The sequence below is a fragment of the Euprymna scolopes genome, chromosome 1 (assembly GCF_053919585.1).
Source record: "Euprymna scolopes isolate OS-2025 chromosome 1, ASM5391958v1, whole genome shotgun sequence".
NCBI classification, from domain to species: Eukaryota; Metazoa; Mollusca; class Cephalopoda; order Sepiida; family Sepiolidae; genus Euprymna; species Euprymna scolopes.
The window spans coordinates 66133451-66151843 of NC_136482.1; the positions used below are offsets into that span (position 1 = coordinate 66133451).

The following is an 18393-nucleotide window of genomic DNA, read 5'->3' on the forward strand; positions in this document are numbered from 1 at the left end:
ACTGAAATTCTGAAGGATCAGTTACTGCTGCTTTGGAACATTATCTGTGCCACAAGTTGCGGTAAGTTCCTTTGCAATAACACCTTCTAAGTGTGAGTAAGGCTTTAATTCATTAGTTTGTATAATGCATATTGCGAGTTTGTGTTGCGTTTATTAAAAACGTTAATTTATGTTTACCGACGGAACAAAACCTATTTTAGGTACAGTTCATTTATAACGAGACGAATGAACATCCTTGTCTTTGTGGCACCAGACAAACACTTATTTATTTTATAGTTTATGCAACATCTAGTGGGTGTCACCTGCTTGAGATTCTCCAGCGAATGTATCTCCTAATGAAAAAAAATACCATGACCACTAGGTTATATTTTACAAATGACTTTATGGTGATGCTTCCATAGAAGTGTGCCGATTTATCTCTTTGGCTTAGTGAATATAGCGGGGGACCCGTATTTTAAAACGTGGGAACCGCAAGAGACACATTTTTCCGCTCTAATATTTAGGTGCTCTAACTGAACACTCCCAGAAACTAACGTGCAAGTTTACGTAGGTCCGATCCCCGCCTAGGAAAATATTCTAGTCTAGCCACACTAATAAGTTGTGATACAACGAAATACTGTCGTATCAGCAGTTGCAAATACTGGGGCTGCTGCATTACCATTTGGTGAATGGGTTCTGGACCATGCTTTAGCATCTGGTGGGGCTTCTCGGTTCCATATTAGTGGGTAATTGTTACGGCTTTACCTTATTATGTGCTAAAAATCTATTTTATTTATTTATTTTCTCTCTTACTTTCCCTTTCTGCCTTGTTCTAAGAAAGTCTGTCGACCTATTCCACAACTCCCAAAACACCATCATGAAGTTTCTAGAAAACAATACACTATTAACTCCGGGTTTCCAATATCCAACGTAGACATCCACTACCATGTCTCCTTCTCCAACATCAGCAGTCTACGTTCAAACCTTCAAGAGCTTGACACCCAATTACAGGAGACTAAACCAGACCTATTATTCCTAAGCGAAACTGGCATTGGACAGACTATTTCTCTAGATGAGTTCGTATTCAAAAGATACTCTTATTTAACTTTCAAATCTAACCCCCAAGAACGCCATGGGCATGGAATATGTGGATACATTAAAGATACCTGTCCATATGGTAGGGGAATCTCAGGAGAATATCGTAAATTACTCTATACGTGTTCTGAGTTGCACTTGCTCACACTACCGCATTTATATTTGCTCTCTATCGTTCCCACAATAGCGGGGTTACTATCTTTAAAAGCATATCTGAGAACATTGCCCATATCCTGTCTGCTCATCCTTCGGCTAATATTCATGTCGGTAGAAACTTACATTGGTCACAATGTGGAATGGTTAACCTACTCAAAAAGACAGATGATGAGCGGGAAGTTCTCTCATGATTTCTCTATTGCTTATGACCTCACACCGTTTTTCATGAACACACTGTATGCCCGATAATGACGGTCAGTATGCACGTTTCCTATACCTTTTTCTCGCAACTTGCCCTGAGCTATGCTCATCTTCCGTTCTGGCTCTACTGGGATCTTCTGACTACAAGTTGTATCAGTTAAGATAAAAATGAAATGTAGTAAATCCTCAGATGTACCTCTCTATCGTACACTATACCTATGGCTGACTAGGATAGCTTTCGTACATTTATATCTAGTGCTGAGTTCCTTGATTAAAAAGGATGTGTCCTCTATATTATCAGACCTGACAGAATGGACAATTGTAGGTATAAACCGATTTATACCCTCCTAATTTTTGTGCATTTTGTTTCAGGACTGCCAGTAACCACTGTAATAGAGTAATAAAGGATGGAAAAAAGCTTTATGCTCAGTCTATAAAGTCCTACGTAGCTGAGCAGCGGCTTGGTTCGCTCTAGTTTTGGCAAATAGCAAACAGGATCATGAACAGAAGCGTTAGCCATATCCCAGCTGTCATCAATGGACCTGAGATAATTTCTTCAGCATCAGTCAGAGCCAAACATTTTCTCAATAAGTTTTCGGCTAATTCTACCCTTTGCGGACAAGGCAGCCAAACCCCCAATATTTCCCACTGCATTAGAAAATACTCTATGCGACATAGAAATATATGTACGTAAAGTTGCCAAGCTAATCAAAAATCTTGATTCTAGTAAAGCAACTGGCGCTGACGGCATTCCTATTATAGTGCTAAAAAGCTTAAACCGGAACTAGCTCGCATACTTACAAAGCTGATTAAACGTTGTCTTAAGAAGAATTGCTTCCCAACACCCTGGAAAACCCCGTCCGTATGCCCTGTATTTAAGAATTAAGGTGATCGGTCATCTCTTCCTCAGTACAGAATAATACGTATCCTGTGTGTCATGAGTAAGTTGCTTAAATCTGTGTTAAATAGAGAAGTAGTTTACCACCTCAGCAAAAATAAATTTCTTAGTGATATGCAATATGGTTTCTGTTCTGCTCGATCTGCAGGTATTGAATCGCTTGACGGAGGCTACCTTTTTAGGGAAATTGCTCCTGACATCAAATGTTGTCAAGGTAACTGGGAAAATGGTGGGATCCTTTTATCGATCCAGTAGATATCTCACTGCTTATCACATTCTCTACCTATATAAGAGCTAGGTACGTTCAGGGATGGAGTATTGTTGCTGCATCTTTGAAGAGCTGCGAGACAGATCTTTTTTTGCCTTGACTGAGGTCAAAAGAGACTTCGTATTCTAATGGCGGGATTCTTTTTCTCTTTCATTCAACGTTTTTCTCACAGAAGAGACTTTGCGAGTCTGTCTCTAATTTATCATTATTTTCAGGCAAGTGCAAAACTGAACTCCAATCTATGCCCCCCTCGCCAAACTTTCACGAGAAACACCTGTCTAACTGAAAACATTATCAATAATTTCCTCCGCTCTTTATCTGTGCCTAAACTTAATGGTAGATTCTATGAACAATTGTTCTTTCTCAGAACTACACACCTGTGGAACTATCTTCATTTAGCCTGCTTTCCAGCTGACTTTTCAAGTCCAAGGTAAACAAGTTCTTAATGAGCCCCATGAGTAATCTAATTCATCAAATTTTCACTTCTAACAATTATTATGACATGGTCCCATTGACCACTGTACGCTTATTAACAATTATCTTCGGGTGACCTCCGGGCCTTGATAAGTGGTGGCACCTTTGTAAAAATAAAGCATTACATGCGGATGAATGTATACACACACACACACACACATATATATATATATATATATATATAGTTTGTTATATTTTGGAGGAAACTATTTCAGCATACCTATTCAAAGTAAGAGCGTTATATTTGTATTTTCAGAAATTTAGATAAATTAAGAAATCTGCACTGTCAATTTCAAACTTGATAATGGGGAACCGTTTTACTTCTCAATATAAAGCTCTCTTCAGTTGACCTGTCTTATCTGTATTTACCACCGATCACAGACAGATGAGATGGATTCATGTTTTAAAACGATGGTAACGATGGAAGTTTTTGAATATATATATATATACATATATATATACATATATATATATACATATGTGGGTGTATATATATATATATATATATATATATATATATATATATATGTATATATATATACATATATATATATATATATATATATATATATTTCTTTGTTAGTTACGCATTTTATGTAACGGACCAATGTTATTGTTTATCGTTAACAGTAAATATTGTTTTGCCGAACTAAATTCTGACTATTTTATGATTATATACTAGCAGGCCGCCCGGCATTGCCCAGATGTTAAATACGCCTTAATATGACATTTTTATTGATGCAGATTACGTATGTATTATAATACTAGCGAAGTATCTGGGGTTGCCCGGGTGCGTTGCGGTGTTATAGTAAAGATGGGAATAAAAAGCAGTCTGGTGAAGGGAGAAGAGAAAGAACAGAGTGAAGAGAGGTGGTAAAAATTAGTATGACGGTGATATTAAAAAAAAGTAGTAGTAGGCACGCAGGCTCGTACCCATAACGCGAAAGAAAGGAAAAAAAGGTGAAAAAGAAAAATGCAACGCTTTAGCCGATGTTGCCATCGCGCCGGCAGAAGTTGCTTTCGTCGAACTTAACCAGAGTCAATCGAACGTAGAATTATTTAAATGTCTTGCCGTATTTCGAACAGGTTCGCCTTATACAAAAAGGCCAAACAAAAACCGAGACGACGGCACGGCGGGGAGTTTATTTTACGCGATGAAAAAAAAACCCATAGAGACGGTGTCCGATTGCGAAACTGAGATATTAAGATCTGAGAAGTACGCGAGAACCTTTAGCGGAATCTCACCAACGCGAGAAGCTCGATGCAAAAAGCCTTTAGCGAACATACACAAACGCTCGTACCCATTTTGCCATTTTATATATTAGAAGACTAGCCTGGGTGCCCGGCGTGGGCCGGGTGTTTGGAGGTGTCTGTTGAGGATTTTTTTTTTTACATAGGCATCGCCACATTATCAAGGCCAAGAGGCCACTCAAGGATAAGGGTTAAAGAGTGTACAGTAGAAATTGGACAATATAGTAATCATTAGTAATGAAAATTTGGAAAATTTAATAACTTATATGGAACGACACATCAAGAACTTATTTACGTTAGACTTGAACATAACCATATTGTAGTCAGCCGGAAAGCAGGAAAACGGAAGACAATTCCACAGGTGTGCAGTTCTAAGAAAGAAGCTTTGTTCATGGAATCTACGTTTAGGTTTAGGCATAGATAAAGAATAGGGAGAATTATTGATAGTGTTTACAGCTAGACGAGTGTTTCTTGTGAAAGTTTGGCGAGGGGGGACCATAGATTGAAGCTCAGTCGAACACTTTCCATGAAAATAATGATACATCAGAGACAAACTCGCAACACCTCTTCTGTGAGATAGAGGTTGCAAGGAAGAGAAAAGGACATCTTCTACGGGGCTACGAAGTCTATTAAATAAATAAAAATATAATAATGGTAGTTAGCAGGCAGGCTCGAAATTGTACTGAGAAGGAAAAGAACTTGAAAAAAACGTAATGTCTTTGTCATTGCGTCCATCGTTAAATTGGAATTGGTGAAGGTTTAAATTAAGGCTATCCATTTTAAAAGAGAGGATGATTTTCGAAAATATCGGCGAAAAAAAAGCGACCCCCTCCTGATAGAAAAATGTCCAGATAAAGGTGAAGGAATTAATATTTTTAGCAAATTTTTAGATATTTGTCGTCCAGAGAGTCGAGCTTCAAAGCGATACCGAGCTTGTTAAAATCTGTCGCCCCTGTCGAAATTTTTAGACAGGCATACATACATACATACATACATACATGCATACATATATTTAAATAGACAGGTAAGCTTCATATAATATATTATATTAGACTCAATATATAGTAATGGTTTAAAAAGTTATTAGGTTTGTGCAGCAATAATGTAATGCACTCACACACACACACACATATATATATATATATATACATATATATATATATATATATATATATATATAAATTATTTTTGTAACCAACTAATAAACAAAAATGACTCGTGCGCCACCACCGAGAATCGAAACCAAAACGTTTAGCTTACGATTTACAATTTCCTTTGACGTTAATGCGTTTAAACATTTAAACAGGAGATAATAGCTATTACGTTACGCATGTATATTCGTAATGCTTTCGTTCGACCTTCACTTAGCAAATTCCTTCTGTTTTATTTTCTCACTTGTGCACCGATTTCTACCCGGCTTAACCACAAATATACAGTTTCGCATGCGTTCGAATACCCTTTATATTAAATTTTATGTCTGTAGAAAAAAACTGACAGAAATTTTGTAAGCACATTATTTAACAAAGAAATAAATATATATATATATATATATATATATATATGTATATGTATACGCATACGTAAATATATATAGAAAGAGGTTTGTGTTTACTCTAACATTTTTATGCAAATATTACGCAAGTATAAATCATGTAGACTTTCTGCATGAATATAATTACACGTAGTAGTTACCTTAAGATGAGCATGTGATAAGAAAACCGAAGAGACTGATAGGAAACTAATTAAAATCAATGTTATAAAGAATATGAAAATTAGCAAATTCCATGAGGCATATATAACACTGTATTTTCCTTTTAAATACATAAAAAAGGGATGTTTATATATGTATATCAACAAGCACACAAAAAATTATAGGAGTATAGAAATTTAAACTGGCTTGAATATATGACCATGTAAAAATTTTATTGCTACTTTAAATCTACTATTTTTTAAATATAACTTTTCTTTGCATTACAATATACCGCCTTACTGCACTTTGTTAGTGACTCGTTCTAACGGGATGTCAATTGTTGCCTGGGAGTTTTGTAACTTGAATTCTCAACGTTTATTAATCTACAAGTGCAGAACGTTTTCGATCTGATTGTTAATTTCTTATTACTCTTGTTTCAAAATATAAGCATTCAATTTTATGTAAGAATACACTCATGTATACCGAAGTATTGTAAGACTTTTGTGATAGAATGCGAAAGTTCTCTATATTTTCAATGGTTTCAACAATAAGAAATATATGTAAAATGTAAAAAGGAAACAATGTTATTGCATTAATACCTTTAACAAGTGTGCATATATGAAGGAAGCCATTTTTATTTGTCATTGAATATATATATATATATATATATATATAAAAGAAAAACATTCTACAAAAAGTATTTGTGCTAAGTAAACATTTTAACACATGTTATGATACTTGTATGTTCATTCTGTGTTAAAAGTGTTAAAACAAAATGGATGGATTTTATGTCTTACACAGGATGGATTACTCATTTTTATTCAGTTGTTGTAAATTAAACTTCTTGTCTAGGCTTCTGAAAATAATGTTTTTTTAAACTCAAAATTCAACAAGCTGAGAAACGAAAGTTTTTTTTTTAATTTTCGCTGGTTTTGTGAATATATTGCCCACTTATTCTACGTATATTACTATAATGGACATTTCATCCACGTTAAAATACGACCCTGGTGTCTTACTCTGTCCCGTGAGGAGGCATTGTAAATAGGTACTATAATGGATATTTTTAACTTCACATTGTATGACGTAATATTTAACATCCACATGTTAAATTAAACTATTGGGTTTACGCCAAGATTATGTTTGCTGTGTGATCGCAATTACTATTGAGAAGGATTTAGTTAAGTCTGGTTTTAAAACAATCATTAAATCTCATTTATAAAGAGTGCTTTTTGAGCTATATTAGATTGCGGTACAAATGGAGCCTCACAAGAGAAACAGCCAGGATTATAAACTTTGTAAATATTCATGGAAAAATTTGCCCGTCTTTCAATAAGCTTTTTCGATCCTCATCGTTTCTCCTTATCTGAATCTGAACACCTCTCTTATAATAGACGTTGTGCAAATTTTTCTAAATGGGAAACATTTTCGTTAGTCACGTTTATTATAAATAATTGTTTCTCAAGTCTTATTTACATCTTTATTTATCGTTATTCATAATTTTTGTGATACTTTTGTTACTGTGTAATATATATCGGATCATTTAGCCGCCGTTAAATATCTATGACTCGTTATGATCTTTCGATATAATTTATCACCAGTTATGTCAGATTCTGGGTTTGTATATTTATTTAAATTATTGCGCATTTTGTAATCTTGCATGCTAAAAGTTAGTAGGATTTCGTTAATGTGTCTTGATTGATTCATCTAAAGCTTCTTTTTTTCCTAATGACATTTTATGTCAGGTTCCTTATTTAATCAACGGCGGGCATTTATTTTTTTATTATTTATTCTTAACGTCACTTAAATTATGTCATCATTTGACCGGATTAAAATGGCAACATGCAGGATCAAAATTATTAATTTATTAGTTAAAATATTAATATAAAAACAAGGTTCTACAAGGCATTATTTGAAATCTGCTATTTAATATTAAAACAAATATTTGATTTATATTTTAAAAAATTTGCTTTTACGCTTATAGAGCTTTATTAAGCTCTCACAACCAATTTCGATTTTTCTATGTAGAATCTCGGTGAAATTATATAAATTTCAAAATCAACAGATAACTTAAAGTAAGCATTTTTACATCAATTTGCTGAATATTTAAATTAAGTTTGTCATAAATTTGAGAAAATGTTTTAGCAACAAATGTTGCTTTATACTTGTTCAACACTCGAGTCCGTAATATATTCATTTGTAAAGACGAATAGAGAAACAATAACATTCTCAGATTTTCTTAGGGGCACTAACATATAAGTATCATTTTCTGTTACATTGTCGATTTCTTTAAGATTGCTCCTTTCTATTATTGACAATTTTCTGAATTACGTGTACCAATAAGGATTCCTAGCGTATATTCCTTTAAATAGCAGTAATATACTTGGGAATCCTTAGAATTGTTCACTAATGCAAAATCTGGCCTTTTTTATTTCTTGTAAGAGTCTGACTTTGTACATAAACATAAGCATACTCTTTTTTCATCATTCCACGCATATTTTTTTACCACAAAACATTTGTTTGGTAGAAGAGGAGTGTTCCATCTTATTGCTCAGTTCTTATCACTATTTTATAGTAATTCTGTAAGCGTACTCGCAAACGGATACCAAAAATATTGAAACACCAACATATGTTGATATTTGTATTATTAAAAAATATAGGTAAGAACGTATAATATATATATATATATATGTATATATATATATATATATATATATATATATATATATATATATGTATATTTTATTAGAGCTAATAATCCAAGCTACATAAAAGATCCACCAAATTACTGAATGTCTCAATATGACGAAAATAGCGTACACTATGACATATAGTGTACTGTCATTATTTAACAGTCTGCATATGTTATCATAAATTTGGTTATGATTACATTAACCTGTATCTGTATTATACCAATAAGGGCGTCATTTGTTTGCTTATTCGATTGTGCTTACTAATATATATGGCATAATTTAAATTATTCATGTTTATTTATACATCCCTTTAATCCCCTAAATATGTCAAATTAACGTTGAAGCACCAGTTCCCGCTGGCCCACCAGAATTTTTGGAAATAGCAACTTTGAAAAATAATATATGGATATAGAAAAATACTGTATGGATTAAAAACTATGAGGTGTCTTTTGTTACTGAACTATTTTAAATATGTAGAATGGATATTATGAGTTATTTGTTACTAGTTTTTTTAATCTTGTGAAAATCAAAAAAAGATGTATTCATTGAGGTTTATTCTATATCGTGGATTATTGTTAAGATTGCAAATATTCAGTATGTAAAATGGCTAAATGCAATTACTATAACTATGTGAATATATTTTATAAACATCAGATATGTACAGGGTGATCTGAAAGTAGTTTCCCATTCTACAATAACTACGATATATGTTTTAAGTGTAATTTCTCCAATTAATTAATATGAAAAAAGTATTTTACATTGACTTTTATTTAAAATTAACTATGAACACCACAACTTGCCACCAGCATTTTATGTCGACCATAACGGCATCAACTGATTCACAAAAAACTCTTGAAAAACTTTATGTATGCTCCCTTCAAGATGAAAAACCAAATTAATCTTACAGATTTGAAAAGAAAACTAAATCATCTATTTAATTAACCCACATTAGTAACGTACATACCAAACTTAAGAAACACATTACAACATTTGAATAAATTGTAATTATTTTAGATTAGAGAGTTACGTTCGGATTACCCTGTAAATTGCTCGGGCGTGTGTTTACATTATAGATTTAATCGAGTTTAGAGAATGCATGATTAATGAACATTAGTGAATTCATGTAAGTTTCTGTTACAAGGATTTATCGTTTCTTAATCGCCAACAAAACGACTTTTTAACTACGCCAATCTCCTAGTATCTTGGCTAATACCATACGTCATGTTTTCTGTTCACGATCAAAGAAAGGAAAATATATATTGACTTTCCCACGTCTAATCAGCATTATCAGGTAAGTTAAAAGATATTTTATACCGAGGAATATCATTGAAAAACAATTAAAACTGTGACTCATAAAACATGCTTTAGATAAAATATATTATTTTCATCCGCATTGGAGTTCGTAGTTAGCAGATAGGAAGCTACACAAGTTCCACGTATGCAAAGAGAGAGAGAGAGAGAGAGAGAGAGAGAGCGAGAACGTGTGTGAGAGAGATTAATTTAATTCGTGTTACACGGTATACAAGGTTCGTATTGCATGTATACAGATATGTAAACTGACGCAATCCTTTAATCTGGAAACAAATATCACTTTGCTGTGTGCAGATTTCGAAAAGCCAAATACCCTTTCATGTGACGATAAGCAAGAGTAGTTAGTAATGATAATACCACAATTCATCCCGACGTGTGAACTGATTGAACAGCAAAAAATAATGTGCTTAATATAAAACAAGCTAAAGTATTACATTTTCCATTGGGAATATTTACACATTTTCCGAACTAGCAAGAGAAAAACAAATAAGAGGATTCAGCACTCAAACAAGTATCATGTCCATTTCTGTATCGACGTATTCATGGAGAGCGACTTCCCAAGAGAAAAACGCGAAATAAGATATTTGTTCAAAACGTGATGAGCCGTATCATTTATCATTCGGCTCATTTGTCGAATAACCAATGCGGTGCCGAGACTGTCATTATGGAAAGAGATCGATTAAAAATATGTCTTAATCAATTCCCAAAAGATTCCATTTCTAGTCGGTCGCAACATCAATCGCTTGATAATGGCATTCTTGGAGCAAGAAAATCAGTGAATCGTATATACGCTTTCTTATTCAAGAGTAATTCGCTTCCCGCCAATTTTCTATCTCTATCTATTATTTGCCAGGAAAATAATATATTACTATGTTATACAATCTGTAAAATACAATCATTTTGTTAGTTGTGATTATTTTTCGCTGATTTGTAATAAATATTAAAACTTATATAGATGTAGATAAGAATACTTTGATAAGTATGTTTTAACTATAATAGGGATGATATAATGAAAATGTTGGGGGTCTGCGTTCGAGCCTGGCCTACATAGAATAGAAATATGCACAAACTTTAACAAAGAAATTTAATATCTATTTGTGTAAGTATACTTTGATAATTATATTTCTGTTTGAAGAAATATGGTATAATAAAATTATGGGGTGTTCGTTCACGCCTGACCTCCATTGAATGGAAATATGTCACAAAGTTTAACAAGTTTTTTTTTTTTTTTTAATATAGATCCAGAGAATATTGTGATAAGTATTTCAGTGTGAACAGGTATGGTACAATAAATTATAGGGTGTATCTATTTTATTTTTACTTTCATCATATTTTGCTTTGGTTTTGATACCCCAAATTCGAAGTTATCTCTTTACAACCCTTCCTTTTCATAACCTATCCTACTCTCATAAATCAGAGTCCATTTTCTGTAGGCTGTTTTTTAACCCAGTCAACGACGGGTACTTTTGATAGTATATATATATATATATATATATATATATATATATATATATATATATATACATATATTTATATATACATATATATATATGTATATATATAACTACTTCATTTACTCACATAAAATTAATATACGAAAGTATAGATTTATGCGTAAACTTTAAGTATTTACTTCAAAAGTGTTCAATACGTAGGTAGAGCTAGTTAGTAATTTATAATATATATATATATATATTTATATATATTTATATATATATATTTATATATATATATATTTTATAAATTACTATATATATATATATATAAGTATATATATACATATAAATATAAATATATATATATATATAGTTATCCACATACAGTACTATTTCATTGTTTCACAGCTCACCAGGGCGGCTAGACAAGACACAGTTATATATATATATATATATATATATATATATATATATATATATATGTAAAAAACTGGAAAAATTAGCCGAATACATTAATAATGATACGAAGAAAGTGCGCATGAGAAGTAGAATAAGAAGAAGAAGAAGAAGAAGAAGAAGGATAAAAAACAAAGAGACGTCACATTGATTTAGAAAATAATGTTTAAAAATCTCACTGAATATATGGTAATAGCAATTAAAGAAGACTATTAAAAAGAAGGTCAGTCGAACCAAACACATTGATGAATACACTCTATCTTCTTTGTAAGAATTCATGCGGTTAACATAACACAATAATATCATTGGTATAAAAGCGAACTGATATTACTAAGTTAATGAATAATTTATTTCTATGTTTATCCAGTGGCATGGAAATAGGAATGGATACAAAGCGATGAACACAGACATCAAAAGGCTTGCATACACACACACATCCAATATATATATACACTTGTGCCCGATATTATTCATACCCCCCTTGAAAATTGAGTTTATTAGGTGTAACTTTGTAAGAATTTATTGTTTACGTCCATATTGATACATATTCTTAATAAACCTCTTCTGATCATTTTCGTCATTTTAAAATCTCGGGATACTTGTAATAAAAGAAATATACAGCTATTTATAAAATCTGCAATGTTCAAAAATAATCATACCCCCTTATTTTTTCAGTATTAATCGAGTTTCTGACTGTTTGTTTCCTGTTTGATTCTTATTTTGAATGCTTTTATACAACCTTTGATTAATTTCATTGCGTTTTTTGCATTTTTTCAGAAATTAAAATGATATCAACTGAAAACCAATAAAATAATAAAAATTATTAGAATGGGGAAGAAAAAAGAGCTTAGTAATGATCTTAGGACTAAAATTGTGAATTCACATAAGGATGGTTTAGGTTACAAGTCAATTTCCAAGAAATTTGAGGTCCCTACAGCAACAGTACAGAGCATCATCAAAAAATTCCAGAGCCACCACACAACAAACAACTTGATTGGTAGAGGAAGGAAAAGGAAACTGTCTGCTAGAGCCACCCGGAATATTGTAAGAAGTGTTAATGCAAATCCAACCACCACTACTAAGGACATTTTAGAAAATCTGGAGTCTCCTGGCATAAAAATATCAAGGCAAACATTGCAAAGGACTCTGCATGAAAATGGTCTGAAAGGAAGAAGACCGAGAAGGACTCCATTGCACACCGGAAAACACCTTGCAGCACGTCTAAAGTTTGCTAGGACCCATGTGAATTCTCCAGAGTCCGTTTTCTCAAGTATTTTGTGGACTGACGAATCAAAAATTGAATTGTTTGGCCATATGGATGCTTCTTACGTTTGGAGGAAGAAAGGAGAAGCTTACAACCCAAAGAACACCATACCCACGGTGAAACATGGTGGTGCTAGCCTAATGTTTTGAGGCTCCTTTTCGGCTAGTGGTCCAGGTAGTTTGGTCAAGATAGATGGAACCATGAAGAAGGAGCAATATTTGGAGATACTCCAGAAAAAACATTAGACAGAATGCGGAGAAGCTCCATTTAGGACCAAACTGGGTCCTTCAACAGGATAATGATCCAAAACATACTGCCAAAATAGTCAAGAAATGGTTTGAGGATAATCAAATTAATGTTTTGGAATGGCCTAGCCAGAGTCCCGACCTGAACCCTATCGAAAACCTCTGGCACATATTGAAAATTGAGGTTTAAAAGCGGAACCCTAGAAATTTGAGGAATATGGAGAACTACTGCATTGAAGAATGGTCAAAAATCAGTGTTGATGCTTGTAAAAACCTTGTTTATAAATATCCAAAACGGTTACAGGCAGTTATTAAGAATAAAGGGCATGCTATTGACTATTAGTAAGAGAGGTATGAATAATTTTGAACTAGTGCCATTATTGTTTTTCTTTGTATAATGTTTCAAACTTGCATAATTTATTTATTTGTTGAGTGTAAATTAAATGCTTATGCTTGATTTATTGTTTGAAATCCCTTTAATATTGTCTACCTTCTGGTTTGAGCAATATTCTTATAGAAATCTCAAAGATCCGAGGAGTATGAATAATATCGGGCACAAGTGTATATATATATATATATATATATATATATATATATATATATATATATATATATATATATATTCCCCTAAGCAAAATACAAGTAAAGAAAAATGTATTTTGTGTAATCATGAAATAAGAGAGATTAAGCATATTGCTTTATGACAAATTATTTAATACTAAACTTTTTTGAAAACAATTCATTTTATAATATTAAAGAAAGGGATGGTATCTGATCAGTGGGTGGAGCATATTACGCCCACCACATAGGTCAGGGAATGCTTATATATTCCGTTTAATGCAGCATCAGTTTTCGGTTGGATTGGCAACTCAGTGTCATTATAATTTTCTAGCTGAATTGTAAACTCCTGTGACATGTTATGGTCGATTTCTTTCTTTTATCGTATTACTCAGATCGAATTCATATTTGTTATTGCTTTTATGGCTTATTCTAACCTTTCCCGTCATTTTCCTCTAGCTGTCGATTTCTCTGTTGACTTGATCCTACAATAAATATTTGCCTAAATTGCAAACATGTACGCATATTTTGAAACTAACACTAACTCAATAAATATTCGTTGCGCGTAAACGATATATACTTGCTGAACATCCATCATAATTGTTTGATTAACACTTCACAAGAACGGGAAATATACCACGAAAAAGTTTTCACCATTAAATTGTATAACGGTAGAGTATGTTTTTTTTTAAAAGAATCGTTATTATTTTATACATTTAAAATCAGCATTTCAATTTTCTGTTTGTTCTAACATTGCATTCTTTTTTATATATAGCATGCGATTTTTTATACGTGAATATGGATTGTTTCAAATAGATACACTATTCATAGAAAATGGTGGATAACAATGTTGGCAATAAAAAACATTCAAGATATTTACTACAAAGTATATATGTATATAAAATACATACATATATATATACATATATATATATATACATATGCATATATATACATATGCATATATATAGAGAGATAAAAGTGGTAATGTATGTGAGAACAATATATACTCTATGAATTTTTGAAATTTTTTACATATAGTATTCAAACATCTACAAACATTTTTATTTGTTTTCATCTCAAAAAGAGCTGCTAAGGTATTAATATTGAACAATCAGTACGTGAGAGTAATCGGATTTTTTCCGTTTGTCAACTTTATCCCAAATACGCATGTGTTTAAATGAGTGCTTTCTTATGTAAAGATAATAGAATCATTTTAAAAGACCGAGTCAAGCTAGCCTAATAGCTATCGTATTCAACCCGCTGTGTTTAGCGTTTAGTTTCCATTTCAGCTTGATTATTGTTTTTATTTACTTGAATGTTTAGGAAAAAACTCTACTCATATGAACATATCTCATTCTGTATGAAATAAAATATAATATTTATACTATTTTACAACAGGGTAACGCCCGGCGCCCCCCCCCCACCTATATATATATATATATATATATATATATATATATATATATATATATATATATATATGTGTGGGTGTATGTGTATATATATAAGTTCATGTATCCAGAGAATTTTAAAAGACGATCTATTTCATCTATCGACTTACAGTATTTATTTCAGCAGTGTTCAATAGGTAATTAGTAACAAATAGTAAATTATAAAAATATATAGGGCTACACATATTTGACTCGAAAAATTACATTAAAAAATTCATTTTAGCCAGAAAAATTATTAGGAGGAAAAAACGAACATGTTTTTATAACACACACACACACACACCCACACACACCCACACACACACCCACACACACACACATGTATGTATGTATATATATATATATATATATATATATATATATATAAATACTACGTTTTATCTATTAATTTTGTCTTTATCTTTTCCAACTTCCGAATAGCGGTGATCAGTATTGGCAGGAACTGGCTGATATAATCGCCATATTGGTCGTAGGACCGACAGACCGTACATTTACTAATGTTTTCACGAACCAGCACATTTAAACATGTTTAATATTATTTGCACTGGTTTGTAAATATAGTTAATGTTTTAGTGTTTAGTTTCAAATAGCAGGGCTACCTGGTGTGTGAGGATCATATAAAACAATGAGAAAATGAAATTGAATTTCAACATACCTATTATTATTAGGATTGAGGAATTTTTTATGTCTATGTATCATTTTTAATTACGAGCCAAAATTAATTGGCTAACTTTTGGACGGGTATTACGTAACATTTGTTTGAAATGTGCCTTCTCTAGGACACGTACCTTCTCTTGAACAGGTAATGTACAATGCATATTTAGAATGATTTAACCTACCCTCGCACTGGTAATGTAAATACATATATGAAACAATTTAACATACTCTCGACAGATAGTGTGCAGTGCATATGAACTAATTTCCTTTCCCTTCATGACCGTCATAATTCTAAGCAAAGTGAAGTCATCATTAGATGATGTATCATTAGGATTTTCAAATAAATACATAAATAAATAGTCGCGTTTGTTATTAGGCAACTCTTGCCTTACTATTAAATTTTCATTACTGTGCCTCTTCACCCACCCCAACCACCACCGACTATAATTTTGAGCGAAATGATGCAATTTCTAGAAGAGGACTTTTTTTTTCAAATTAATGTATAAATACATTGACCAGATTAGTCATGAGACAACCGAATGCTTCACCATAAATATCAACACGTTTTGCTATTTTTATTACCGATCCTGACGCCATAATTCTAAGGAAAACTAAGTAATTTATGGAATATGACTCAGCAGATTTTCCAAATAAATACATTAATAAATTTTCACAGTTAATGATTAGGAAACTCTTGCTTCACGATATTTGATATTTCTGTTTCTCCTCCCACTTAATCACTGACACTATAGTTTTAGAGAAATGAAAGATGATTCAGCAGGTTTTCAAAATGAATAAACAAATACATTGACACGGTTTGGGTTTAGGCAATCTTTGTTCAACATGAATTTTAATAATACCATCTTTCTTTTCTCTCTCACAACCAACACCACATATTAAGATAAATAATGTAAGTTCCGGGAGATGACTCAGCAAATTTTTAAGAACTAATAAATAAATTGTCACGGTTAGTGATTAAACAACACTTGCCTCACAGAAAAAAAATCAATATTACGGTTCGTTTTCCTTCCCCACAAGCAGCACTATAATTTTAAGAAAAATGATGTTATTTGTGAAAGATGTCTTAGCAGGATTTTTAAATTAATATATAAATACATTGACACGGTTAGTGATTAGGCAATCTTTACTTCACTATAAAATTCTACATTAATATGTTTCGTTTTCTTTCCCCACAATTTCTTTCATATTCGGAAGATTACTTGGCAGGTTTTACAATTAAAAACATAAACACATTAAAACAGACAACAAATAAACTACCGATGTTAGGTTTATGGGCCGATGCCATTTTTAAAGTTTATTGTGTTAATTTGGGGTATACAAACAGGGGTAATTTGCATTGTTGTTTAATCATATAATAATGAAATACTGTATTTCAGCATCGACTGTTCCGCCTCAGACCGTACAGTGATTTGATAAACCTCCATACACAGCTTTTATTTTTATCATGAACACTTCTGGAGGGGCAATATAAATTTCACATTTAATTGAGGCATTTAAATAAGAATTCTTACGTTTATTTCATGTACGTTAAGATTGCGATTGTAATTTACAATACAATTCTAGTTGTCGTTAGATTTGTAGTAGGTAAAAACGTAAAAAAAAAAATTCTATATGTAAATCTGATAGTATCCCTTAGCAACAGATTGTATTGCTCAATATCTGACGCTGTATTCTTTTTTGTAAACATCCATCTAGACGTATGAACTTATGACTGCTGCAATTTATACGAAACTGGTTATTTAACAACTGACTATCACAAACTTTCTGAAAATAAAATTTAAGCAGAATTCAGGTATTTGGTTCAACTTGCTTTGCATTTATAGATAAGAAAAGCAAATTAAAAATCAAAATCGGCCGTAGTATATTCCTTAGGTACGATACAATCAGCCCAGCCTATTTAGTATTTTTTCCAGAAAAAAAAATCCGATGTGTAAAATTCACAAGCACATTTAATTCCAAACACGAAAATCCATCATGTGAAGATGAATTTATATTTCCTCTAATTCATAAAACAAATGACGACAATGAAGTCGACAAAGAGAATAAAAGTATTAATAATGATGACAGCGATTATGCTGATGTTCAAGTCGGACATTTATCAGAACGTTACTCCAAAGGAGTAGAAGACAGCCCATTTTTTTGTGGTCGACAACTTGGATTATTATCAAGTAGCTTATTGCTATTCCCTGGACAATACGCCAAAAAAGCTTTAACGAAGCAATTAATTCAGAACATTATAAGCAATAGAAAATAGCAATGAACAGCGAATTATATGATTTAACAAAATAA

At 32.1% G+C, this 18393-nt stretch overlaps 1 long non-coding RNA gene across 1 annotated transcript in view; it reads left to right on the top strand.

Annotated features, from left to right (window-relative positions):
• The window catches only part of LOC145301511 (uncharacterized), a 2019466-nt gene that overhangs the window by 639571 nt on the left and 1361502 nt on the right, over positions 1-18393 (top strand). The window lies entirely within an intron of this gene.